This window comes from Coturnix japonica, chromosome 1 (assembly GCF_054131305.1).
Source record: "Coturnix japonica strain WE chromosome 1, WE-NBRP24, whole genome shotgun sequence".
NCBI classification, from domain to species: Eukaryota; Metazoa; Chordata; class Aves; order Galliformes; family Phasianidae; genus Coturnix; species Coturnix japonica.
In genome coordinates this window covers 12491303-12502884 of record NC_140663.1, presented here as the reverse complement: position 1 = coordinate 12502884, position 11582 = coordinate 12491303, and positions in this window count along the sequence as shown.

Genomic DNA, 11582 nt, shown 5'->3' with positions numbered 1-11582 from the left:
CAAGATAACAAAGCCACAAATAATTCAGAGTATTTTTTTCCAAAATCTCTTTGGATTTCTGGTCTGTTAAGCTTCAGTTCTTGCAGACATAGCCTATTAAAGAAATCTGTGTGCTGTAAGTGAAAAGGTGTTTACCAAGGAATGTGAGTGTATTCAAATATCCATTTTAAATGTTTTCCAGTACCTAACTGCATTGATGATACTAACTAAACCTTACAACAATTTCTACATGACAATATAGTGATGTGGGCTATTTAATTGCACTTTATAATGAAAGGCTACATGATAATTGCACAATCAGTGTGTGACACTTGTAATGTAAAAATGCAGACTGCTGAACATAGAACAATAGTCCATAGCACAACCTACTTTGGCCTTTTTTTGAATCAGAGTTCACATCCAATAATCCATTTTACTTAAACCATAAGAGGGGGAAATTTAAACTTAAATTTGCCCAATTCTGTAATCATCACAACAGTTTCACATAGAAGTACTGACTGTTTATGCCTCATTTATGTCAGTGTAACAGAATGAAACAGGCTGCAAGCATTTTAGTTTTATTTTTCTTAGCCTTCCCTATTCACCAAGGTAAGTAGAATGTAATTAATATGTATGGAAGGAGTAAAAGTTTACGCTCCAGCAGGGCCTTTAAAGACAGAGTACCTGCACTTGCTTGATTGCCAGTAAGTACCAAGCAGAGCTGTAGAAGATTAAAGCACTTACTTCCATCCTTCTGCTTCTGTGACGACAGCTAGGAGTTGCTCAGAGAATGTTGTGTGAACTTCATGTTCCCTAGTTGCCAATAATCAAGAGCATTAAATCTATGCAGGAATTCACTACGATTTTTTAGATAGAAAGATCAGAAACTTTATAGAAGATGAAATACAACATAGTATTTTATTCATGAATAATTCACAGTAGTATTCAAAGAAATATTGGAATTTTTGACTCCTTATGAAGAATGGACTTTAAAATCTTCCTCAAGAAATATACAGAGATATCTATCAGAGAAAGATCAGTGAACATTGCTTGTACAGACTGACTCATCATCCATCTTGAGCCCTTCTCCTGAAATAGAATCATTCTTGCTTACTTTAACATAAAAATATAACAATCAGAGGAAGCAGTGGCTACAGACAGTGGTCGAAGATATTTACACTGAACTCTGCACTTGCCTACTACACTCAATGCTATTAGAAAATAGCATGTTTGGACATCCAGGAATCCCAAAGGAATGGATAACCCAACTACTACATACAGATTTTTCACTGCACACAGTTTTCCCACAAGGCAGACACCTTTTTTTCACCAGCTCTGTTCACTTTTTTCATGTATCTATAATTACGTTATGCTTGTACAATAGAAAAGTACAACCATCCTCATGTTACATGGAAGAAATAGACAGCAGGCTTGCCAGCTGGTAAAGAAGACTTTAAACAATACACCAGGGAACACTGATAATAGTCTGCAAGGTGATAGGAGAAAGAGAGCCCCTGGGAAGGTTGAAATAGATATAAAGGAGCAATCTCAAACACCCATACACAAGCATGCAGCCAGACACACAAACAGAAGCAACAAGACTCCACATCTATGACATCACCTGAATCACTGAAACATTGTGAGATCAGTCATACCAGCAGAATTCTGGGATGTTTGGACGGCTGGATGGATACTTGCCTCAGTCATCACCAGAAAGGTCTCTCAGGCCACTGTGTCTACAGGCAGGAGTGAAGGAAAAGAGCCTTCTCCATGGGATAGGATTGAGACAAGTAGTTCTTGATAAACCTCATCTCATCCAGTGTGATCAGACCTCACACACTCTGTGAGGTGAGGCTGAGCTTGCTCAGCCTGGAGGAGGCTTTAGGGAGCACTCAATAGCAGCTTTCCAGTGCCTACAAGGATGCTGAAACAGGAAAAAAACATTAGAAGGATAACGAAACATTGGAACAAATGATTGAGAGAGACTAGGGAGCCTTGGTCCTTGGAAATTTTCAAGATCTGATGTGACAAAGCCTTGGTAACCTGGTCCAAATTCCACATCAACCCACTCTGAGCAGAAGGCCAGGATAGAGATCTTCCAAGGTCCCTTCCAACCTGGATGGTTTTATGAATTATCACAGAGAGTTTAAAGTGGGTTGCCTGATATCCATCAGAACACAGTGGGAAAAGTAATGGGCTCAGTTATTTGCCAAGACTTCAGCCTCACCTTTTCCCTTCCTGATGTATGTCCTCTGCCAGCAGTTCTTGTCCTGATCTCACCTTGTGCACCCATGTACCAACCACAGTGTGAATTTAAATCAAGATACTACTCCCGTATTGCTTTCCTGATTTAATGGAACTCCTGAGAACTTCCCCACAGCTATGACTGATAGGAGAGGTGGGGAAAATTACTGCAGCAATGTTCACATAAACAAGGACTGATGACCAATTCTTCTACATATATATTCTCACTGTTGTCTTCTGGATCATTTATTTTCCATCTTTAATTTCATTCCCACTTATTTGCACTGCTCCAGGCTAGACGATTTACCCTTACTATCTTCTAAACATTTCCCTTTGGGAGGAATATTTTTGACTCTTTAGTATTTTAGCATCAAGTAGAACATTATTTCTTGTGCTACACACTCAGGTATTTCCTTATTCCTTCCAATTTCTATGGCATTTTCATTCTCTCTGTAAAAGAGACCTTTGGGATTAACAACTGTAGAGTATCTTTCAGATAAGTGTAGTATATATCTTAAAAGTCTTGTAAATTTAAACCTTTTAATTGGAATCAACTTATTCTTATGAAATGGAAGATCCTTATGACGGGATCAGTTGTTTTTTATGGGGATAATACATGAGCGCTAATAAATATAAGGTGAGTGATACAGAAATAAATCCTCTTAATAGGAATATGGATTAGTTCATACTACTATGATCAGGTTATAAAAGAGAGAAGACAGTACTAAGTAGACCATAGAAGGAGTAATCTGCAGAGAAAAAAAAAAATCAGATACCATCTGCCTCCCCAGCAAGAAGAAACTGCTTCCAGAAGCAGGAAAATGCATATCTGAGATTGAGAAAATGAATGAGAAAATGAAAACATACAGAAGGGACTGATCCAGTGTAGCAAAATTAACAGCAGCTATGGGAAGGTCCATGTTTCATTTGAAACCGAAGTTTGTCATAAAGCCAAGTATTTACCTCAGTGTGTTTGTTGCACTGTGAATTACTCAAAACATTTGTGGAACGATTATTACTTGCTGCCTGATCAGCTAAAGGCCTGGCTTTTTAATTTTGTGCTAAAGATTATCACATTTCATGCGTAAGAAGTAATGTTGCCAAAGAGCTGATTATTGCTTCATCTCAGGCAATACCTTCAGTGCTGATTTGACACACAAATCCTATCTCTAAAATCAGCAATCTAAAATCTCACTCCCATTTCCACTCACTTTGGGATCTCAGGATCTAATCTATAGAGAAATAAATACAAAAGACACCTTGCTAATGATCCCAGGGGAAGGACCAGCTATAAACAAGTGGGGATTTCAGGGGTGTGTTTTAATTATTTGGTTCATTTCTTGACAGCTCTGAGGAAGAAATGAGACTGTAGGCAGGAACTGAGATCAGGGAGCCTGGCAAACAGGGATGGGAAGAGATGCTGGCAAGAAAATGCTGTGTGTGCAGGGGGCTGTGCTGTAATTCAGTCCAGTTCAGTAGTCTATCAGATTGACAAACTCCCCAGATGTTGCCAAAGTGAAAGAGAAAAGCCAGACCCTACAGGTACTTGTTGGGTAGGTGCAATCCAAACAGCTCCAACTGGGATCTCATGTTGATTCCAAACACAGTACAAACTGTCACATAGCATGGCTGCCACCTCTCTTCCTACAGGGCTCAGGCAGCTTTCCATCCTCTTCTACTGCTCAGCACTTCTCGCTGCTCCTCATAATTCTAGGTAATGGGTTTTTTATTATATATGTGTCACTCTGATCTGTATCGATCAGAGATGGGTGCACAAACTTCATCCCTATCTCTTCCTGCCACATGGTAGACTCTGATCTGTAGTTTTCATTTCATGTTTCATCACAAAGTACTAAATTAAAATTACAACAAAGATGAATCAAGTAGAATTTGATCTATAAAAAGACAAAATCCAAATGTAGCATACATAGAAAGCTCTATGCAGCTGTATATAACATAGCAGGTGAGTATCTGTTTGACCCAAAGGCTCTCTTGGTGCTGCTCAGTTTGTTTCTGTGCATGCTTGCAGCTGCCCCAGTACCTCCGCCCATCAGCATCCGCACACAACATCCCTCTGCTTTCATCCATAGAGAATTTCTAGGCCACGCTTCACACACACTAATGGGATTAAGCTCTTCACAAAGCACTGCTGCAATCTTCTGCATGGAGAGCGAGAGCAGAAAGCTGCCCACTGTGTAACTGGCAGCCCCACAGGAGGAGGCTGCTCCAGCACGTGCCTTCCAGCAGAGCCCTGGTCAGTCGGCTATGGCAGCACAGGCTGCCCACCTGCCCCAGGTTGTCTGCTGGGCAGAGAATTTACAATGGATTGGGGTTGAAAGAGAGCAGAAAGACCTGTGTCTAGTCTATATTGTAAAGACAGCAGGCAGAATGTTCCCACTGTTCCTGCACCAGTGATGGCATTTTCCATAACCCAGCCAGTGCAGAGCTTGCAAAGCTCAGTGCCCTGTGCCAATGCAAATACTGTGCAAGACCACTGTGCAAGAACTTTTTGGCAGAGATCATTCCTGTCTGCGACAGCACAAAGAAAGGTTTCCAGCTCCACAAAGGAGTGCACACACTTGTGCACTGCTTCATCACTTCTGCAATTATTCACCACACGTGCTGATTTTAACCTGGCTAAAACCGCTGACACTCTAAGTAGTCTTTGCTGGATATGGATTTCAGCTAATATTCTAAATTCATCTCATTTCATTTATTGTTATCTTAAGAATCAAGAAAATGCAAACCCAAACATCAGTTTCCATGAGAAATTCCCTGGTGTTGAAGGTGCTCCCTTGCCAATTCCTATCTCTTTATTTTCTTCCACCTCTGCACAGGAGAAGCACAACCCGTGGCACAGCCCAGCAGCAGTTTGAATGCGCCAGCACTGAGTGAGCAGAAACGATGCTGCATCTGTCTGCAGGGTTTGCTCACCTCAAGCTAGGATGACTTAGCAGAACAGCCCTGCATCCTTATGCAGCACCTCAGCTCCAGCCGTGGTACAAATATCCTTGCTGTCTGCCTGAAAGAGCCTTAATTTGTCCCACGGTCAAACCCTGAGCCCATGGTGAGCTGTTATGGAAATGCATCACTTGGGGCTCAGCCCTGATCCATCTGCAATCCAAGCATTCACACGCCTCAGGAACAGCAGGAGCAAGATCTCTCCCTGATAAATCCCCTAGTTATCCCCTAGTTCTCATTGAGGAAGTGTGCAAAGGAAAAAATAACACTTTTTTTTTAAAATGTATAGTGCACCAAATGTGTGCTATTTTTTTGACAGAAAGCTGCCTGTTCAGTACTGCTTGCCCTCCATGCCACTCTTCCAGACAGCAGCAATTAATTATTCATTCTTTTCTCCCTTTAAAGAAACAGTAGGCAAGATGCTGAGCTTATCGAAGTCAGCGGCAGCTCAGGGTTCTCATGGGAGAAGCAGTGCTTGCTGCATATCACGGCTAGCAGAGCACGCCTGAGCATGTTAGTGCAGCACCAGCTCAGCGCTGAGTTCACGCGAGGAGACTGGTTGAGGTCATCAGCTGAGGAGCCGTGAGTGTAACAGCGGGGCTGGAGCACACGGCTAAGTGTCAGGGCTGGCTGCTGGCATTTAAAATGCACTGATTTATCTTGTTTTGCTTCTGGAGTTTTCCTTCAAAGCTAGTGTGAATATTACAGAAACCAGGCAGTCACTAAAGATGTCTAATCTACTATGTTGCCAACATTACCTGTGCGACGTGGTGTAGGGAACCTGCTTTGGCAGGGGGTTTGGACTCGATGATCTCCAGAGGTCCCTTCCAACCCCTACAATTCTGTGATTCTGTAATGGAAACTGTGGTTCCTGGCTTTTCCTTTTCCTTTCTAGAAAGAAAACAAAGATAGACATAACCTTCACCTTTCTAGAATGATCATGGAGACCCAGAACATTTGCAAGCCATCTTCAGGCTCTCCAAGCCAGACAACTGGCACTTGGTCCTCAGACATAGCTGTGGCAATGTGGTTGAACTTCACAAATGTTGCTAACGCAGCAGTGCTGTGGATATTGTTCACCATGTGTTTCTACCGGGACACACAACTGTACATCCAACTCTCTTTGAAAATCATCCTTTCAATTACACAACAGAGAAGCAATCTGTTTTGTTTGAGGTCTCTTATCCCTCCATCCATGCAAAGTTCAGTCTTGCCCCATGGACACTGCAGTTGCTGTCACTGTGGCAGTGCAGAGGCTCTAGATTGAATACTCAGCACCTTAGGGGATAAACAAACATGGAACTGAAGTGGTCTCAGCTCCAGAGGATTCACTTTCTATTGTTTCACTCTAGAGCAATGAGAAGTGATTAAATTACAAACTTTATTCTAGACAAATAGCTGTAAAATCTTCACGCTATGCCATAACATCAAAAATTCTCTGCCAAATACTACTGGAGAAACTATGTAGAAGTACTTCTGAATCCCGAAATATATTTACTGGAAGTAGTTCATTCTTCTTCCTGTAAAAGCCAGATGCATTAATTAACATGAACTCCATTTGCCCAAGCTGAGCCTCAGGGCACTGTAATGAAGCGGAGGAAATTTGGTTTGAGAGGCAAAGAAAACACTCTTGACTTACTCAATTTAAAAGAAAAGGAATCCCAGCTGCTCAGGTGTCTGTGGACCTTGATGTGTGGGCAAAGCACGGGTGATCCAGTTTAATGTTCACACCAGCTACTCACTTTCACTGCATGGGACAGTCCACAGCCATCCCTTAACTGGTCGTGGAGGGTTATTTCAATTTCTCATTGTACCATGGACTCCGCCTGTATAGCTCAGAGGTTACTCACAGAGTTTATTGGCATAGGTGCTGCACTGCACAAAGTTAAGCAGTGTCAGTTCAGATCTAGAAGCTCTATAAACTCTACCGACCCAAGAGGTCTTGCAGCATATCTGGAAGGCCAGGAATCCACCAGAGAAATACATGCATCTCCTTCCAAAGATAAGGACCAGTGGTGAGATAGAGCTCTTAGAAAAGTATAAAGAAAAACTGGCTTCCTGGAATACACAGTTTGAACCACAAAATCTGATAACTTCTTGAAGGACAGCCATTCTGGGATGAAATTCTTGCAGATCCAGGTCCTGCAGACACACAAACATCTATTCCTAGGCTGGAATTTAGGAAAGAGCTGCTAAACCAAGACCACCAAGCAGTATTTTAATAGAATATTAGTTTGTGTATATATATACATTAATATATATATATAATTATATATATGTTGTATGTACACAGAGACCCAAAAATCTGAGTATCAAACTACAAATAATCTAGTGTGGCTGCCCACCAAAGGGCTCTGCCATTTCCCATAAGTAGAATCTTGCTCTGGATTTAACCTTATCCTATAGCACATCTTATTTTCTTATGCAGTATGGTCAGTTATTTATACAGCCTGCATAACACAGAAATGTTAAAGATTATTTTGAGTGATGAATTAATTAGGCTTCTCCACAAGCCTTTGGATGAACTACGGGGGAGAAATACTAGTGCTTGCTTCATGCACTGAATATGATATAAAGTGATGTGACAGGATTTTCTTTTATTTGCTTTATGCAAATAAATCCACTACTCCATGATTCCTTGTGATTGGGATACTATTTACAAGACTATTGATGGATGCTGTTTAGCAATGAGAATAAAATTCTCAAGCCTGCTATAATCTGCTTAGACTGTACTAACACCTGAGCCAGTCGTGCACTGATCATCTCTGGAGCTCCATCCATGGTGAAAAAATGCCATTAACTATACAGAGGAAGTACTGAGGTGCTGCAGAAAGGTGTAGGGTAGGTGGCTTTAGGAAGGACAAGAGAAGATTTAGGAGACTTAGTCCTGATGAAAAGTCACCAGGTTCCACTCTGTTTTCTTCATAGTTTCACACTGAAGGGTGCACTGAGCTGGGGGAAGACAGATGTCTGACACGACCCAGCAACACCAACCTGCCTATCAGGCACAGAGACATTTGCTGCCAATTGCTAAAAGCTTCGGCACCACCACAAGCACTGGCTGCACCAACCTGTGCCAAACCTAAAGCACAAAGGAGCTCAGCTGTACCTGCATATTTAAACAGAAATGATCGGTTTTAAAATATAATGCTGGCATCTAATTCATAGAATCATAGAATCACCAAGGTTGGAAAAGACCTGTAGTCCAACCATCCACTTACCACCAATATAACCACACACAATCTTGTCTCTTAGTACATCTAAATGTTCCTTGAACATCTTCAGGGACAGTGACTCCACCACCTCCCTGGGCAGCCTGTTCCAGCACTTGACCCTCTTACTGAGAATAAATCTTCCCTAATATCCAACCCGAACCTCTCCTGATGCAACCTGAGGCCATTACCTCTCATCCTATTGCTGTTAACTGGGAGGCCAAGACCTACCCTGGCCACAACCTCCTTTCAGGTGGTTGTGGAGAATTATAAGGCTTCCCCTGAGACTCCTCCAGACTGAACAATCCCAGATTCACCAATATGCTCTGGAATTATCAACAAGATAAACAGAGTATGAAGGATTGGTCCACGTAAAGAACTAATTATCAAAAGAATCATAGAATACTTAGGGTTGAAAAAGACCATTAAAGGCCACCTAGTACAACTCCCCTGCAATGATCAGGTGAGGTGAAAAATTCACAGCCTGCATGCAGAAATTTCAGTCACATGGATTTTCTGTGTAGCTACGACACGACTCTCACAGCTAGATAACATAAATACCCAGTTTCGCAATGGTTATCAAAATGATACGATCTAATCTCTATCTTAATTTGGCTGTCCTTGTATACAATACACCAACCTGAGAACGTATTTCCAGGACATAATTCCTCCAAAAGCGGCAACAGACTACATTGTAGACTTCATTTTAAACTATAAGCTACTACTGTACACTTCTACTACTCAATATCATTTCTTATCAGAAATCTCTGAGGGAAAAAAAAACCATATCCCTGTATTAATATGACTTTATAAAACCTACCATTACAGTTTTGTCTGTTAAAAACATGTGAAATGAGTACCTTTAGAAGTGTCTCACATGTCAAAGGACAGTGATAGAAATCATTAGTGAAGATCTCACTCACCGAAGATGCTCACCAATAGAACATTTAGCTCTATCAGCAGGATAAATGCTGTCAGAAACAATTCAGCTCAACTTCCATTTAAACTGAAGAACACAATTTCTTAACGTTGTTCCATCTGAAAAGGGAAGTTATGCCTATTTAAATTACAAATCCTGGTTTCAGTAAGCCAGATGAAGAGCCCCAAGTCATTTACAAAGATAACAAGACAAATACAGCGCGGGCATCCAGTGTTTGAGGTCTCCAGGATCACCTCTCTTCCCCCATTGTAATACACTCCCACTGCTACAACAGCTGGAGTATTTCCTTTTTATCCCAATCTAAAATATGCTCTCAACCAACAAAGCATCATTTAATATAGTTTTGTTCAGCATTTTCTATTAATATGCTCATGTGTCCTAACTTTACAATATTTCATTACAGATACAGCTTTAGATTTGTTCACATGAGCTAAATTAAACCATTCTTCAAGTTTGGGCTTATAGTAAGATCCAAGGAAGAGGCAGCAGGAGGAGGGGGAAGATGCTGACAATTAAAAGTACTGTCTGAGCAAATTGTCATCTGTAACAAGAAATGTCAGTCTTTAAAGAACAACAAGCCCTGTGGCATGTGTCTGACTCTTCTAATTTCTTGGAACACTTAAGATAAAAGCTGGATCTGATCAAATTCATCTGTTTTTCTTTTCAGCGATCTGACTTACATTAAAATTGACTTTCCAAACAAAAATGGATTTGTCCTTTGCTTCAGTGTCAGCGGGAAGGAACACGTGGATGGAGAACACGGTAAGGGGGGGAAATCAGGTGTAAATGAGATCACAGTGCAAAGTTTTGGAACAGAGCACAGCGGAATCGTGTGTAAAGACGATTCTACACTACCCCATGATCATGGTCCTGCACTGATGGGGAGAAGGAATGAAGAGAACTTCAGCAAAAGCAATTCAGTTCAAGGCAGATGCGGATAAAGGCAGAGAAGCTTCCTACACTGGCATGTAAACAGCATTTTAAGATGACTTTTGCCAACGGAAGAAGGGAGTTGGCTCTCCTCAAACAAAGAGAGAAACACAGAAAGCCCAGAGGAACTGCAGCTGGGCCTGTGCTAAGATGGGCTGGTAAAGTGTGTGAGCAGCAGCTCCTGATCCAAACCTTCCAGAGCTCTACACACAGCACAGGCTGCTGCTGAATCTGTGGGCAGGTGGAGCAGGGCCCACGGCAGGGCCTGGGATACAACACAGAGCAGGGCAGGGGCTGGGACACAGAATCACACAGAATCACAGAATGACCCGGGTTGGAAGGGACCTCAAGGATCGTGTAGTTCCAACCCCCCTGCCTGGCAGGGCCACCAAACATACACATTTACTAGATCAGGTTGCCCAGGGCCCCGTCCAACCTGGTCTTGAACACCTCCAAGGACGGGGCATCCACAACCTCCCTGGGCAGCCCGTTCCAGGGCCTAACCACTCTCCTAGTGAAGAACTTCCCCCTAACATCCAACCTAAATCTTCCCTCTTTCAACTTAAAACCATTTCCCCGTGTCCTGCTATTATCAGCCCTTTCCAAGAGTTTACTCCCCTCCTGGGAGTAAGTTCCCTTCAGGTACTGAAAGGCTGCAATGAGGTCACCCCGCAACCTTCTCTTCTCCAGGCTGAACAAACCCAACTCCCTCAGCCTGTCCTCATAGGGGAGGTGCTCCAGCCCCATGATCATCTTCCTGTCCCTCCTCTGGACCCTTTCCAAAATCTCCGTATCTTTTTTGTACTGAGGGCTCCACACCTGGACACAGTACAACAGATGGGGCCTCACAAGAGCAGAGTAGAGAGGGACAATCACCTCCCTATCCCTGCTGACCACCCCTCTCCTGATGGAGCCCAGGATCCCATTTGCTTTCCGCACAGCTCAGAGCAGGGCAGGGCCTGGGGCAGCGCACAAGGAGCTGAGGGCACCTGTGCCTCCAGGCAGCCCAAGGCCGCAGTGTTCCATCAAGGCTTTATTACAGACATTGTGCTCGCAGGGCCGGCCGGCAGCACTCACACATTCCCTGCACCTGTGGGCAGGTCTCCGCCCCTGCCCGTGCTCCATGGCGGCCCCGTGTCCCGCAGCCCCGCCCGTTCCCGCACCGCAGCCCGCAGGAATCGAAACCGGAGCCGTGCGCGCGCCCCCAACAACCGCGCGCCCCCGCCGCCGCCGAGCGCCGCGCTCGCCCCGCCCCTGATCCCTCGGCCAATCGGGACACAGAGCGCGCGGGCCGCGCGCTGACGTCACCGAGGAGG